This window comes from Symphalangus syndactylus, chromosome 5, assembly GCF_028878055.3.
Source record: "Symphalangus syndactylus isolate Jambi chromosome 5, NHGRI_mSymSyn1-v2.1_pri, whole genome shotgun sequence".
NCBI lineage: Eukaryota > Metazoa > Chordata > Mammalia > Primates > Hylobatidae > Symphalangus > Symphalangus syndactylus.
In genome coordinates this window covers 91,987,297-92,000,529 of record NC_072427.2, presented here as the reverse complement: position 1 = coordinate 92,000,529, position 13,233 = coordinate 91,987,297, and the positions used below count along the sequence as shown (strand labels likewise).

Below are 13,233 nucleotides of genomic sequence, written 5' to 3'. Positions count from 1 at the left end.
GTTTGGAAAATCCTACAAAAGAGAAGGTGGGTTCAGGTGGAAGTTCACACTTCTAGGGAGTTCTATGTCCCAGAATTACGCACATGTTAGGTGTGCAGTCACAATGTGCTCAACGAATATATTTGAAAATCTCTTGAAAAGTGAGGGGAAGGGTGGGAAAGTTCAATAAGGACAAGCTTGAGGAAAGGCTGAAAAATACAACACAATTTAAAATAGCTTCTCATCTCTAATAGCCAGCCAGTGTATTCCTAGTAGCCATAAATCTAACGATGCAGAACTATAGCATTCTTGTATCATCCACCAGCATGAACTCCACCATTCTTCAGATGTCTTTTCTCTTTATAAGACATGTGATAAAGGTGCTTATAGGATGCTCATGAGTGGAGGGATGGCAAGAGGAGAGGGTGGAAGAAATGCACCACAGAGGGTGGGCGGGAGCAGGTGGTGGAGCGAGTGCCCAGTGCCATCTTTGTTTTAGAGAATGACTCAGACCACAGACTTATGTGTGAGCTCTGAAGAGCTGTTTCTACTTAAAGCTTAGCTTTCGGTTCCAGGGGACCAAGTAAGACACAAGGGGGAGAGACGCAGTCATCCCATCTCTCAGGGAGCTCAGTCTGTTTGTATTGTGCTGGAAGCACAGTGCTTGCTCATCACTGACAGGCAGACTTCTGCTCACAGTGGCATTGGCAGAGAGTGCAGCAATGGACACTGCCCAAAAGGAGAGAAGAAGGAAAAGGCAACTCCTTGTGGTATCTAATTACGTTTGTCTCAAATGCCCAGGAGACATTCCCTGGGGATTCCCAGAAAAGCAATTTGAGATGGGGATTTGAGAGGCAGCAATAATAATTATTGATAAAATCTAAAGAATAATGTTTATTACGATGAATATGCTTCTCATTTTAATCCCCAGGCTGGTGCAGGAAGTGCAAACATGGATTACATATTTCTTTAAAGCCATGTATTTTCTGGCTTTTAAATTAGAAAACACAAATAGGGTTGTGTGGCAGTGACAATAGGAGTTGTCAAATATTCCTGGGACTCCCCCACATTTCCCAGCAGCCTTCCAGCTAGTTAGGTTGGTGGCAGTAATTGATTTGGGCCAACAGGGTGTGAGCATGGATGATGTGTGGCATTTTCTGACCAAGATAGTCAATTCTTCCATTCCTCCCTCCCCTCCTCAGTGATCTTGGTCTACAATTTGCCCAGACGTTTTAGCTACACGGGACTTCTCACAGAGGAAAACTAAGCTTTTACTCTGTTAAACCACTGTGATTTGGCGGGGGCGAGGGCAGGGGATCTTGTCTGTTACAGTGGCTAGTGTTAACTAGCCTGATTAACACAAGTGTTAACTAGACTAATACAAGTTGTAAACTTACAACCTGTCATTATGATACCCTGATAGTAATAAAGCTGGTGGTTTGCGGTAAGATTCTCAGAAGTTTTTGAGAATATAGTAGTGCCTTATATTAGTAATCTACTGCTATATTAAAAACTACCTTAAGAGGTAGCAGTTTAAAACAACAAACATTTATTATCTCAAAGTTTTTGACGGTCAGGAATTTTGGAGTGGCTTAGGTAGGTGGCTCTGACTCAAAGTCTTTCATGAAGTGCAATCAAAATGCTGGCAAGAGCTGCGGTCATCCAAAGGCTTGATTGGGGCTGGAGAATGCATTGCTCATAGGAGCCCTCAATTTATTGCTGGTTTCTGGCTGGAGTTCTCATTTCCTTCTCAGATTCTCCTCTTTGTAGAGATTCTCAGGCAAAGGAAGCTAGCATCATTCAGAGAGAGTAATTCAAGAGAGAAAACAAACAGAAACCACAGAATCTTTTATTGCCTAGTATCTCATGTTGCTTCCTCCCCACACCTATTCATTAACAGTAAGTCACTAAGTCCAGCCACACTCAAGAGGAGGAGAATAGGTTACACCTTTTCAAGAGGGTTTCAAAGAATTTGTGAACAGATTTTAAAGTATATACACCCCATTACCCCATAGTGGGTTTGTAGGTAGCTAAGGGGGTAGAATGGTGAGTGGCACCTAAGGTGGGGGGTTCAGTGATCCAACATAAATCAGGCTAGTAGAGTGTAATGGTGTGACTGCTCCTCTCTTACATTATTCCTTAATCTCATCAGTGGACAAAGGGAGCCCAGCCAATTCTATTCAGGCAGCCTGGACTGGGCCCCTGACAAGCATCTGCATATGGAGATGCCAAGGTAATCTGAGATGGGGATTTTCTACAGGGAGCACAGAGAAATTCCTGGTTGCTTACCTCTGTGCATAGACATGATGCAGAGGAAATGAACTCTCATGAAACGGGACATTGTGCCGGAACCAGGCTGGCCCTGGCTGTATAGGGAGGTGGAGTTCCGGCACTGTCCTCTGACATAGCCCCCTCCTGCCAACCTCCCAGCTTGCCTGGTGCTACATAGTGTGCTAATTGCTGATAGAAACCCTGGGAGTTTGCAGAGGAGGATAAGATAGATCCTACAGAAAGAGAAATTCTTCCCTTTGCATAAAACCTGTGCAAATGAAGCTGACCTTGATCTTAGCCCATGGCAGGGAATGGCAGTAACACTGGGAGTACTGGCTCTGTGAAGGCTGGAATTCTCCATCTTTCCTCCTATATTCACAGTGCCCATGTAAGTGTGCACTACATAAAAAGCACCTTGCTGGTATGTTTTAATTAATTGAATGAGCTAACATTTACCATGGAAGAAGGTGTGGTGGCATAAGAGGGTGACAGCAGTTCTAGGTCTCATAGGTTCCTGATGCCAGAAAATTCAGCAGCCCAGCCATACTGATGGCAGCCTTGCACCCTGGAGAAATGGTTGTGTGAGTTCCTATAAAACAATAACATTGGGATCTAATCCAATTATGATATGACCGACTCTTGGCTGAGCCCAAAGTGGGATCTGCACCATGGAGCAGGGCAAGGACCAGAGATAAAGGCTCAGTTTATGACACTCCTTCTCAGGCTGATGGTGTTTACTTGCATAGCCACAAAAAGCAGCCACTGGGGACAGTGGGAGAGTGTGGTAAAGCTGGACATGTTGCATTAGCCTGCCAATCACTATTAGCAGCAGTGAGAATGGGACATTTCCTTAGACTCCCCGGATTTGGACAGCAACAACAGGTTCTGGGGCCACAGTGGTGGTACAACAGAGCTCCCCTGAGCTGCCAGTGTCCAGAATGTGAAGTCCTCTAGCCTAAGGGGAACATAGCTTCTCCTAATAGGAACTGATAAGGAGGAGCCACAGCTCAGCCATGGGAAGGGCGGACTTCTTTCTCATCTTGGCATGGGCTTCCCTGGTTGAGACACCAGACTGGTGAAGTGTGACATACTGGTTTGAGTTAGTTTTATTTTATCTTTAAGAGGACTTTCAACTGGACCATCACCCTCAGGAAATGTTTCATGTAAAGAATAGCCAAGAAGGCCATAGATTCCATCCCACCAATGACACACAGCAACTGACCATTCACCCCCATATCCTGCACTGGATTTTCCGTATGGCCAACTCAAGTACACATATTGCTTTACCAAGTGATGCTCATCTTTGCCTGCAATTACCACAGTGATTACATTTCTCCTCATTAGCCTAGATGGGAGGGTGCAGGGAAGGATGGTTGGATCAGGACATCTAGTTTCCATACTCCGACACTGAATTTGCTGGGTGGCTCTGCTCAAGTCCATTGACCCATCTGTGCCTCCTCTTGTGGCCCTTGTTCAGATATGCAATGATTCCATGACTGATTTTCAGTGTTGGTCTCAAGCATGTAGCTGCCACTTGGTGCAAAGCATTAGCATATCTTTATAATTGCTAATGAGGGAAAGAAAATTCCAGACAAGCTGTTTGGAGGAACCTAAGAATAACACTATGAGCTAAGCATTCTGCCCAAACAAATTTTGTTAAAAGAAAGCCAAATTATTACCCTTTTGCAAAATAATAGCAATAATGTCCTTAACTAACATTTGCCAGGCTCTAAATGTGTATCTTGCAGTGTCTAAATATTTTACACGTTGTTTTCGTTCCCTCTTGTTCACTCCACTGTGAGGGAGACATTCCACACTAGAATTTAGGATGACCAAACACATTACACTCGACGCTTAACAGATGCGATTGATGGCAGTTATTATTCACATACACTCGCAGCTTGGGAGAGGTGAACACAGCAAGGGATGCTGGCCACACAGGGGTTGCCCTCAGGAGCAGGGTGAACAGGCAGGGGCTGTGGGTGGCAAGCTTTGTAGCAACAAGAGGGTGAGGTGCCCCCTGGTTCCTGCAGGAGAATGTGATGGGCTTTGAACAATTCCAAGGTTAGCAGGAAACTGATACCCACTATTCAGGGGTAAGTAGGAGCTGTGCCTGGTCCACTTGATAAGGTGGGTTGCTTGACTGGAGCCTTATCTGCAGGAGTAGAATGGAGAGAGGCTCTTGTGGGTAGGTCAGTAGAGGTACTGCTGATTTGACCAGATTTGAAGGCAGCACACTATCACGCCTCAATTTCAGCCTTTACATGACACACACATCATATTATTTCATCATCGCAACACTCCTGTGAAATATCATTACACCTTTTTGCAGATCATGAAATTGAGGCTTAAATGAGGCCGAGCAAATTGCCCAGTGTTTGCTAGCTGGCAAGTGGGTGAGCTGGTATTCAAAGCCAGGTTTGTTACTCTCAGAGTCTGACCTCATAAGCAACTGTGGACAGGTAGATGTAACAACCCATCTTAGACATGAATCAAGAAAAAAGAAGGACAAAGGGGGAACACCCTACCCCAAATAACCAGAAAGCTCAACTTAAACACACACAGTCTTTTGTTCTGTCCACCATGTGACCTCCTGAGTCCCGCGCTACCTTCCGCAAGGCAGCTGGGTTAATAAAGCCACCTCAGTGACCATTAACAGCAGCAGCTCTGCCTCACACTTTAATCAGTGGTCCCTGAAGTGCTTACAAGCCCAGCTGCTCGGGACACGCTTTTGATTCTACAGCCTGGAAGAAGAGAAACCATCCAAGCAGATCAACCAGCTCCCAGGTGCTTCAAATTCCCAAGGTCAGGGACGGCACCAGTCAGTCATCCTTTTGCATGTGGATGTTGGGTATGTCAAAGGGACTTGATGTTCCAGAATAAATTCCTCTACACGGAAAAGAGGCTTTAGATCTCTTTCAGTCCAAGTCCCTCATTTTACGGTTAAAGAAAGTAAAGTGGCCTCCCCAAGGTCACAAAGTTGGTCAGGGCAGAACCTGCTTGGATCCCTTCCCTAAACCCTTTCCCAACTTCCTCCTCCCATGCACACCTCCCCTCTCAAGTGGAAGAAAGGAGAAACTCTCCTCCTCAGCACCCTTTACAGTTAGGCTGACCGTGTGACACGTTCCAGGCTTCGTGCCAAGAGGGAATCTGCCAGGAGGAGTCTGGGAGTGGTGTTTCCTCCCTGATAGAAAGAAAGAATGGGCCGGGCGTGGTGGCTCACACCTGTAATCCCAGCACTTTGGGAGGCCTAGGCGGGTGGATCACGAGGTCAGGAGATTGAGACCATCCTGGCTAACACGGTGAAATCCTGTCTCTACTAAAAATATTAAAAAATTAGCCGGTCGTGGTGGTGGGCACCTGTAGTCCCAGCTACTCAGGAGGCTGAGGCAGGAGAATGGCGTGAACCCAGGAGGTGGAGCTTGCAGTGAACAGAGATCACACCACTGCTCTCCAGCCTGGGCGACAGAGCAAGACTCCGTCTAAACAAAAAAAAGAAAGAAAGAAAGAAGAAAGAAAGAAAGAAAGAAAGAAAGAAAGAAAGAAAGAAAGAAAGAAAGAAAGAGAAAGAAAGAAAGCATGGCGAAAGAGCTCTCTCACCACCCTCTCCAACCTCTACCTCCTATAAGAGCCAGTGGAGGACCTGAGGCTTGAAATTAGAGGTGTCTTTTAGCCATGAGGGAAAGTTCAGAGATGCGGACACAGCAACTCAGCCTCATGTGGCTGCTAAATCAACCCCCAAACTGCCCTTCCTGACTCCTCATTTCAGTAACAATTAATCCAAGTTTAAACCACTGTTAGTCATGTTTTCTCTTCTTTGCAGCCAAACACCCTCCTCTGAGCAGCAGTCACTAGAGTCAGGCAGTGGGTGAATACCCAGCAATGTCACTCACCAGCAACCAGACCCAGGGCAAGAAACTTTTCTCTGTCTCCGTGTCCTTTTTTGGAAAATGGGCATATATTTTTACAGAGGTGCTGTAAAGTAGTGCTCCCCAACCTTTTTGGAACCCGGGACTGGTTTCGTGGAAGACAATTTTCCCATGGACCAGGGGTGTGGCGGTGAGGAAGGTTTCAGGATGACTCAAGTGCATTACTTTTATTGTGCACTTTATTTCTATTATTACATTGTAATATATAATGAAATAATTATACAACTCACCAAAATGTAGAATCAGTGGGAGCCCTGAGCTTGTTTTCCTGCAACTAGTCAGTCACACCTGGGGGTGATGGGAGACAGTGACAGATCATAAGGCATAAGATTCTCGTAAGCAGTATGCAACCTAGACTCCTTGCATGTGCAGTTCTAAATAGAATTTGCTATGAGAATCTAATGCCATCACTGATTTGACAGGAGGTGGACCTCAGGCAGTAATGTGAGCAAGGGGATGGGGGATGACTATAAACAGAGATAAAGCTTCCCTCGCTCACCCATCACTCAACTCCTCCTGTGTGGCCCGGTTACTGAGAGTCCGGGACTGGTACCCATCTGTGGCCCAGCAGGGGGCAGTGGTTGGGGACCTTGCTGTAAAGCTTAAATATTTATAAAGATTGTATAACATTTTCTAGCTCACAATTGACTGTTAGCTAGTATTATTTCATTATTCTCTCAGCCTACCTTCACAGAGGCTCTCCAACACAGAGCTCCTCAAAACTTTTGACAATACAGATGAATTACCTGGCAATCCTGTTTAAATTCAATTTTTGATTCAAAAAGTCTGCCGTGGGCCTAAGACTGCATTTATGAAATCTTTTAGGGTATGTCTGTGCTGCTGGTGCTCAGATCACACTTTCAGAAGCAAGACTGTGGGACCCTCTGGCTCTGTTTCCTGCTAGTTCAGCCTTCTAGCTGGTGGATTTGCGCTAATAGTATGCCCCAACCTTCTCATTATACTCATGGAAGCTCGTTCCTACAGTCAGACTGTCCTTACATCCAGCAGCATCTTCATCAAATTCTAATTCCTGGGCTGAGCCAGTGACTCAGACCCTGTTTCTCCAGGTCTAATGGATGTCACTGTCAATCACAATGTCACCCTCAAAGGCCCATGGTCTAGCCTAGTCAGAGGGAACTGGATGTACAGTAAGACAGGTATATGGAAGAAATCTGGGGCTTTTTGAGGATTTCATTCAAAGCAGGCTTCAAAGGTTCATATACTTCAGAACTGGAGCCACTTGGGGACCTTGGTCTCAGGATGATGTATGTTATGATAACCCCCAGGACTAGAATCCATCAGTTCCCTTGATCCAGCACTGTGCTCCAGCCCTGGGAGAGGCTTAAAGTTTGTCCTGACCCAGTTCATCTCATCTGCCTGCCTGTACTTCTGTCAGCTACCTGTGCCAGGTGTTTTATTCCCCTCCTTCCACTTGTGAAGAAGCTCAAAACCTGCGATGAGCTCTACTTCCTTCCAAGGCCAGTCTTGCCTTCACATACCTCTTCCCTTTCTTCTCCCTGTACTCTCTCCACTGGGTCTCCCCACACTCCTGCCCCCTAGTCCTGTGCTTTGCTCTCCATGTTGCTGAAGTTCGCCTTCTTTCCTTCCAGATTGTGCCCTCAATTCCTCTGTTAATCCATTTTGTGTTGCATGACTACCATACAGTAGGTAATTCATAAAGAAAAGATATTTATAAAATTTATTCTCACAGCTCTGAAGTCTGGGAAGTCCAATGTCAAGGTGCTGGCATCTGCTGAGTGCCTTCATGCTGTGTCATCCCCAGGCAGAGGACAAGAGAGCAAAAGAGAGTGGGAGATGGCCAAACTTGCTTTTATAACAAGCCCACTCTCATGATAACTAACCTACTCCTGCAATAATGACATTATTCTATTCACGATGGTGAAGCCTTCATGGCTTAATTACCTCTTAATGGTCCCACCTCTTAATACCATCACAATGGCCATTACATTTCAACACAAGTTTTGGAAGTGCTGTGTTTTGATTATTTGTCCCCTTCAAAAAGTATGTTGTAAAGTCTCAATGTAGCAGTATTAATAGATGGGGCCTTTAAGAGGTGAGTGAGTCATGAGGGTTCTGCCTTCATGAGAAGATTAATCCATACATGAATTAATGGATTAATGGGCTATCACAGGAATTAGTCTGTTTAAAAGCCACGTGGCTCTCATTTTCACACCCTTGCCATGTGATGTCTTGAGCCATACTGGGATTCTCCAGAGCGTCCCCACCAGCAAGAAGGCCCTCACCAGATGTGGCCACTCAACCTTGGATTTCCTCAGAACTGTAAGACATGAATTTATTTTCTTTATAAATTATACAGTCTCAGTTATTCAATTTTAGCAACAGAAAACAGAGCAAGGCAGGAGGGGACATTCAAACCACAGCATTCCAACCATGGCCCCCCAAACTAATGTTTTTCTGACATACAAAATGCATTCATTCTATCTTGATGCCCCAGAAGTCTTAACTCATTTCAGCACCAACTCAAAAGTCCAAAGCCCAGAGTCCCATCTGAATTAGAAATCGGGGAGACTCAAAGCATGATTCATCCTGAGGCAAATTCCTCTCCAGCTATAACCTGTGAAATTAACAAGTTACATGCTTCCAAAATACAATGATGGGACAGACATAAGATAGATATTCCCATTCCAAAAGGGAAGAATAGGCAAGAAGAAAGAGATAACTGGTCCCAGGTATTAATAAATCTAAAATCCAACAGAGAGAACAACATGAAGCTCCAGAATAATCTGCTTTGACTCTATGTCCTGGGCACTCTGGGGCAGGAGTTGGGCTCCCAGGAACTCAGGCATCCTTGCTCCTATGGCTTTACTGAGTTCAGTCTACCTAGCAGGTCTCACGGGTTGGAGTGTGGCACCAGCAGCTCTTCCAGGTTAATATTTCAAGCTGGTAGCTCTACAGTTCTGGGGTCTCAGAAGTGACCCTTGATTCACTAGGCACAGCACAGCCCCTGCAGCAGCTCCAACTCCACATTTCGACTCAGCATTGCCCGAATAGAGCTCCCTGTGATGGCTCTGTCTCCATGACAAGTCTTTGCCTGGGCCCCCAGGTTGCCTGTGACAGACTTTAAAATCTAGGTGGAGGTCACTGTGCCCCACAGCTCTTGCATTCTACATGCCTGCAGAATTAGCACCATGTAGATGCTGCCGATGTCTACAGCTTATACCTTTTGGAGCAGTTGATTGAGCCACAACTGGGGCCACTTGAACCACAGCTGGAGCAGCAGAGAATCACTGCACCGGGATGTAAAAACAGAGACCCAAGGTGGTCCTGGACAGTGAGCCTGTAGAGGGCATCCAGGCCCATCCCCAAAAACCATTCTGTCCTCTGAGAGCTCTGGACCTGTGATTGAGGGCAGTTTTGAAGATCTCTGAAATGCCTTTGGGGTCATTCTTCCACTGTCTTGATGACCCCTTCCATCTGTCAGAGTCTCCTTACCCAACAGTTTGTTGGCCACACCCTGGGTTTCCTCATGTGAACACATTTTCATTCTTTAAATGGTCAGGCTGAAAATTTAAAAAATTTTTCTGTTCTGCTTTTGTTTTAAATTATAAATTCTATCTTTAAGTCATTTTTTCCTTCTTGGATCTTACTATATGCAGTTAAAAGTAGCTGCACAACTCCTCCAATATTTTGCTTAGAAATTTCTTCTACTAGATATTCTAGTCAGACACTCTTAAATTCCACCTTCTATAAATCCCTTGGGCATGGACACAATTTGACCAAGCTCTTTGCCATTTCATAACAAGGATGCTCTTTACTCCAGTGTCCAAAAAGATACCCTCTTTTTCCACCTGAGACCTCATCAGAATGGCCTTTACTCTCAGCATTTCTATCAACATTCTGATCATGGCCACTCAAGTAATCTGTAAGAAGTTTCATACTCTCTTTACAGCTCTCCTCTTCTTCTGAGCCCTCTCCAAAATTGTCCTTACTACTCTGTTTATGGAAATCTAGGCTTTTTCTAGCCTACTCTTCCAAATTTTTTCAACCTCTATCGATTGCCCAGTTCCAAAGCTACTTTCACATTTTCGGGTATTTGTTATAATAACAGCCTCAATTCTCAGTACCAACTTTCTATCCATTTTGTGTTTCTATAAACACAGGTTGGGTAATTTATAAAGAAAAGAAATGTATGCTCACAGTTCTGAAGGCTGGGAAGTCCAATATCAAGATGCTGGCATCTGGTAAGGGCCTTTGTGGTGTGTCAACCCCATGGCAGAAGGTGGAAGGCAAGACAGCATGAGAGAGCAAGAGAGCAAGAAGGAGCCAAATTCACTAGTATAAGCAGCCTACTCTCATGATAACTAACCCACTCCTGCAGTAACAACATTATTCAATTCTTGAGAGTGGAGCCCTCGTGGCCTCATCACCTCTAAATACTGTCACATTGGCAATTAAATTTTAACATGAATTTTGGAGGGGACATTCAAACCACAGCACTCTCCAAACCTCTCTTAGCATCTTCTATAAGCCTCTAGTTTACAATATGACAAATGCCATTATGGCCCCTTGTTTGAAACATGTTTGTCTCCCCAGTCACTGAGCTTTCTGAAGGCAGCAACAGCCTTTCATCCCAGATCCTCTTTCGGGCTGGACCCCTCCTCTGGCTCCACCCCAACCTAACATGCCTTCCAGGCACCTGTGTCACTCTGGAGGCTGAAGAACACAAGCGCTTACCTGTGTGATGTGTTTTTCCATCTTTGTTTCATTGCCTTCATCAACCTTCTGATCAAGGTAGCCAGAAGCTGCTGTATGATCAAGTGAAAAAATAAAATCTCAGAATTATTAATCACTTCTAATGTGCTGGGCACCCTGATAAGAAATTTATGTATGCCAGTTTAATTAATTCTTGCAGCTGTTATCACTATTGGATTTCTATCATCTCCACTTTACAGATGCGGAAATGGAAGCTGAGGGCAGGTAATAGGAATATTGCCTGAGGTTGCACAGCCAGGAAGAGAAGCAGTGGAGCCAGGAGCCCAGCCTATGTTAACTTCTAGCAAAACGGCTCAAGGAAATATCAGCACAAACCTGGTTCTTGGCTGGCTTCTCCTTTTCACCGGTAGACAAACTGGTGGAAAAGTGGAGGGTCATGTTTAAAAGAGAGTAGTTTAGTTAAATCACTGAGTTTTATTTCCTCCCACCAAACTATGAGCTGTTATTGCAAGATCCCTGAGTCAATGCCAATCTTCTACAGTCATGGGAGCTTAAATACACTTGGCAAGAAACACCAAGTTATACAGTTTCCAATACTTAGAGGTAGCTGTGAATGCAGATCTTAATGCAGTATATTCTTCTGGGGCTGCATTTTCTGTCTGAAACTGAGAATGTATTTTAGATGATGTGCTTAGCATAGAACATGCTTCATCTCAGGACACAGTTAGGATAACAACAAGGCAGGCACGTCGGCCAGTGTCAAGTGTGAAGGGCCAATTTAGGCCCTTACTGTGTTGAAGGCCGCTGGGCAGATGCCAGGACAGACACAGAAGCCAGGCTCCAGCACAGCCTCAGGGGAAGTCCATGCCAGGGTGTACTTGATCTGGTCTCCCACATAACATAAATGATCCTAGAGACGAAGGTCCTGCCAAGAGATCTCCAGGTGACTCCAGGAGTCCCTGAGGCTGTGAATCTTTGCACCATACTTTAAACTAAATTTCTACAGAGCCCCAAATGCCTGTCGCCTCCTCAGCTCCTTTCATAAAGGAACATGGGTAAACCATGGACCATTAAGAGTAGACAAAGTTTCGCCAAGTCCTTGGTGCTATGTAGGGAAGAGCTTCTCATAATGTTCTACTGGGTCCCTCTAGCTGCGGAGGAGGGCAAATGAGCACCAGGGGTCTGGAGGCATAGCTCGAAGCAGCCCCATAACTTGCATGGAATGTTTTTGAAGTCTTGTATTTATCTTAATAATTCATGAGAATTTTACATTTCTGTCCATGCTATACCCATGTCTATTTTATATTAAATGTAGCATCAATAATTGCCCGAAACCTAAAAAAAATGGTGCCCCAGAAAGCTGTACCCACGGTTCTCCTGTAGCCGCCCTGTGGGGACATATGCCCCAGTTCAAAAGCACCAATGTACGGCGTTAATCTCACTGATTATTCTAGAACCTTCTCTGGCCCACACTTAGAAAAACCACAGGCAGCCAGGGGCTTGAACCTAAGCAACATGCATACAAGTTCAGAACCAACAAAGGGAAGAATTTCCAGGAGATATTTGTGCATAGGCTCAAGAAGCCTTTCGGGCGGATCATGAGGTCAGGATATCGAGACCACGGTGAAACCCCCTCTCTACTAAAAAATACAAAAAATTAGCCGGGCGTGGTGGCGGGGGCCTGTAGTCCCAGCTACTCGGAGAGGCTGAGGCAGGAGAATGGCGTGAACCCGGGAGGTGGAGGTTGCAGTGAGCTGAGATCGCGCCACTGCACTCCAGCCTGGGCGACAGAGCAAGACTCCGTCTCAAAAATAAATAAATAAATACATAAATAAAGAAAATGAACAAACAAAATACCTCATCATAAGGCAGGGACTCCCAATATTTTGGATTCTCTGAACACTGATGTAGTCTACAGAGACCCTCCCCAGAAAAAACAAAAACAAACAAAAAAAAACACAAAACATTTCTTAGGTCTGTGTGTTCTTTAGCGATTTCTAGCGACCTGAGGCCATCCGTGGGTCCCTAAGAATATAAAGATTCCCACTGAGCTCCTTTGAGCAAAGGTCCCTTGTAGAGGGTGTATGTTTTTTTAAATGTTTTGAGCCAACGTCTAAACATTGAGAAAGTTCACACTGATGTCTGGATCCTGGAGACTTGACCACTTTGGGCCTACATGATCTCATGGCTCCATGGAGGGGAGGAGCTGCTGCTGCCCCTGCAGCTGGGATTCCCTGTCCCCTCTGCCACACCACCCCCATTCCTCCTTCACAGAACCTGCCTGCCCCTGTGGCAGCTGAACTGGTGACTTGTCATGCCATTAGGTCATCGTCAGGGACATCAGGCCCTGACAGTGGAC

At 45.3% G+C, this 13,233-nt stretch overlaps 2 long non-coding RNA genes across 2 annotated transcripts; both read right to left on the bottom strand.

Moving 5' to 3' along the window:
• Nucleotides 1-1,543: 1,543 nt before the first annotated feature.
• On the bottom strand, nt 1,544-3,865 carry LOC129481843 (uncharacterized). The gene is made up of 3 exons (XR_008657533.1): nt 3,538-3,865; nt 2,707-2,815; nt 1,544-1,769 (listed from the first exon to the last, which is right to left on the bottom strand). It is a non-coding gene; the product is annotated as an uncharacterized lncRNA (long non-coding RNA).
• A 2,515-nt stretch (nt 3,866-6,380) lies between these two features.
• LOC129481842 (uncharacterized) lies at nt 6,381-11,311 on the bottom strand. The gene is made up of 3 exons (XR_008657532.2): nt 11,250-11,311; nt 10,896-10,966; nt 6,381-6,467 (listed from the first exon to the last, which is right to left on the bottom strand). It is a non-coding gene; the product is annotated as an uncharacterized lncRNA (long non-coding RNA).
• Nucleotides 11,312-13,233: the final 1,922 nt, after the last annotated feature.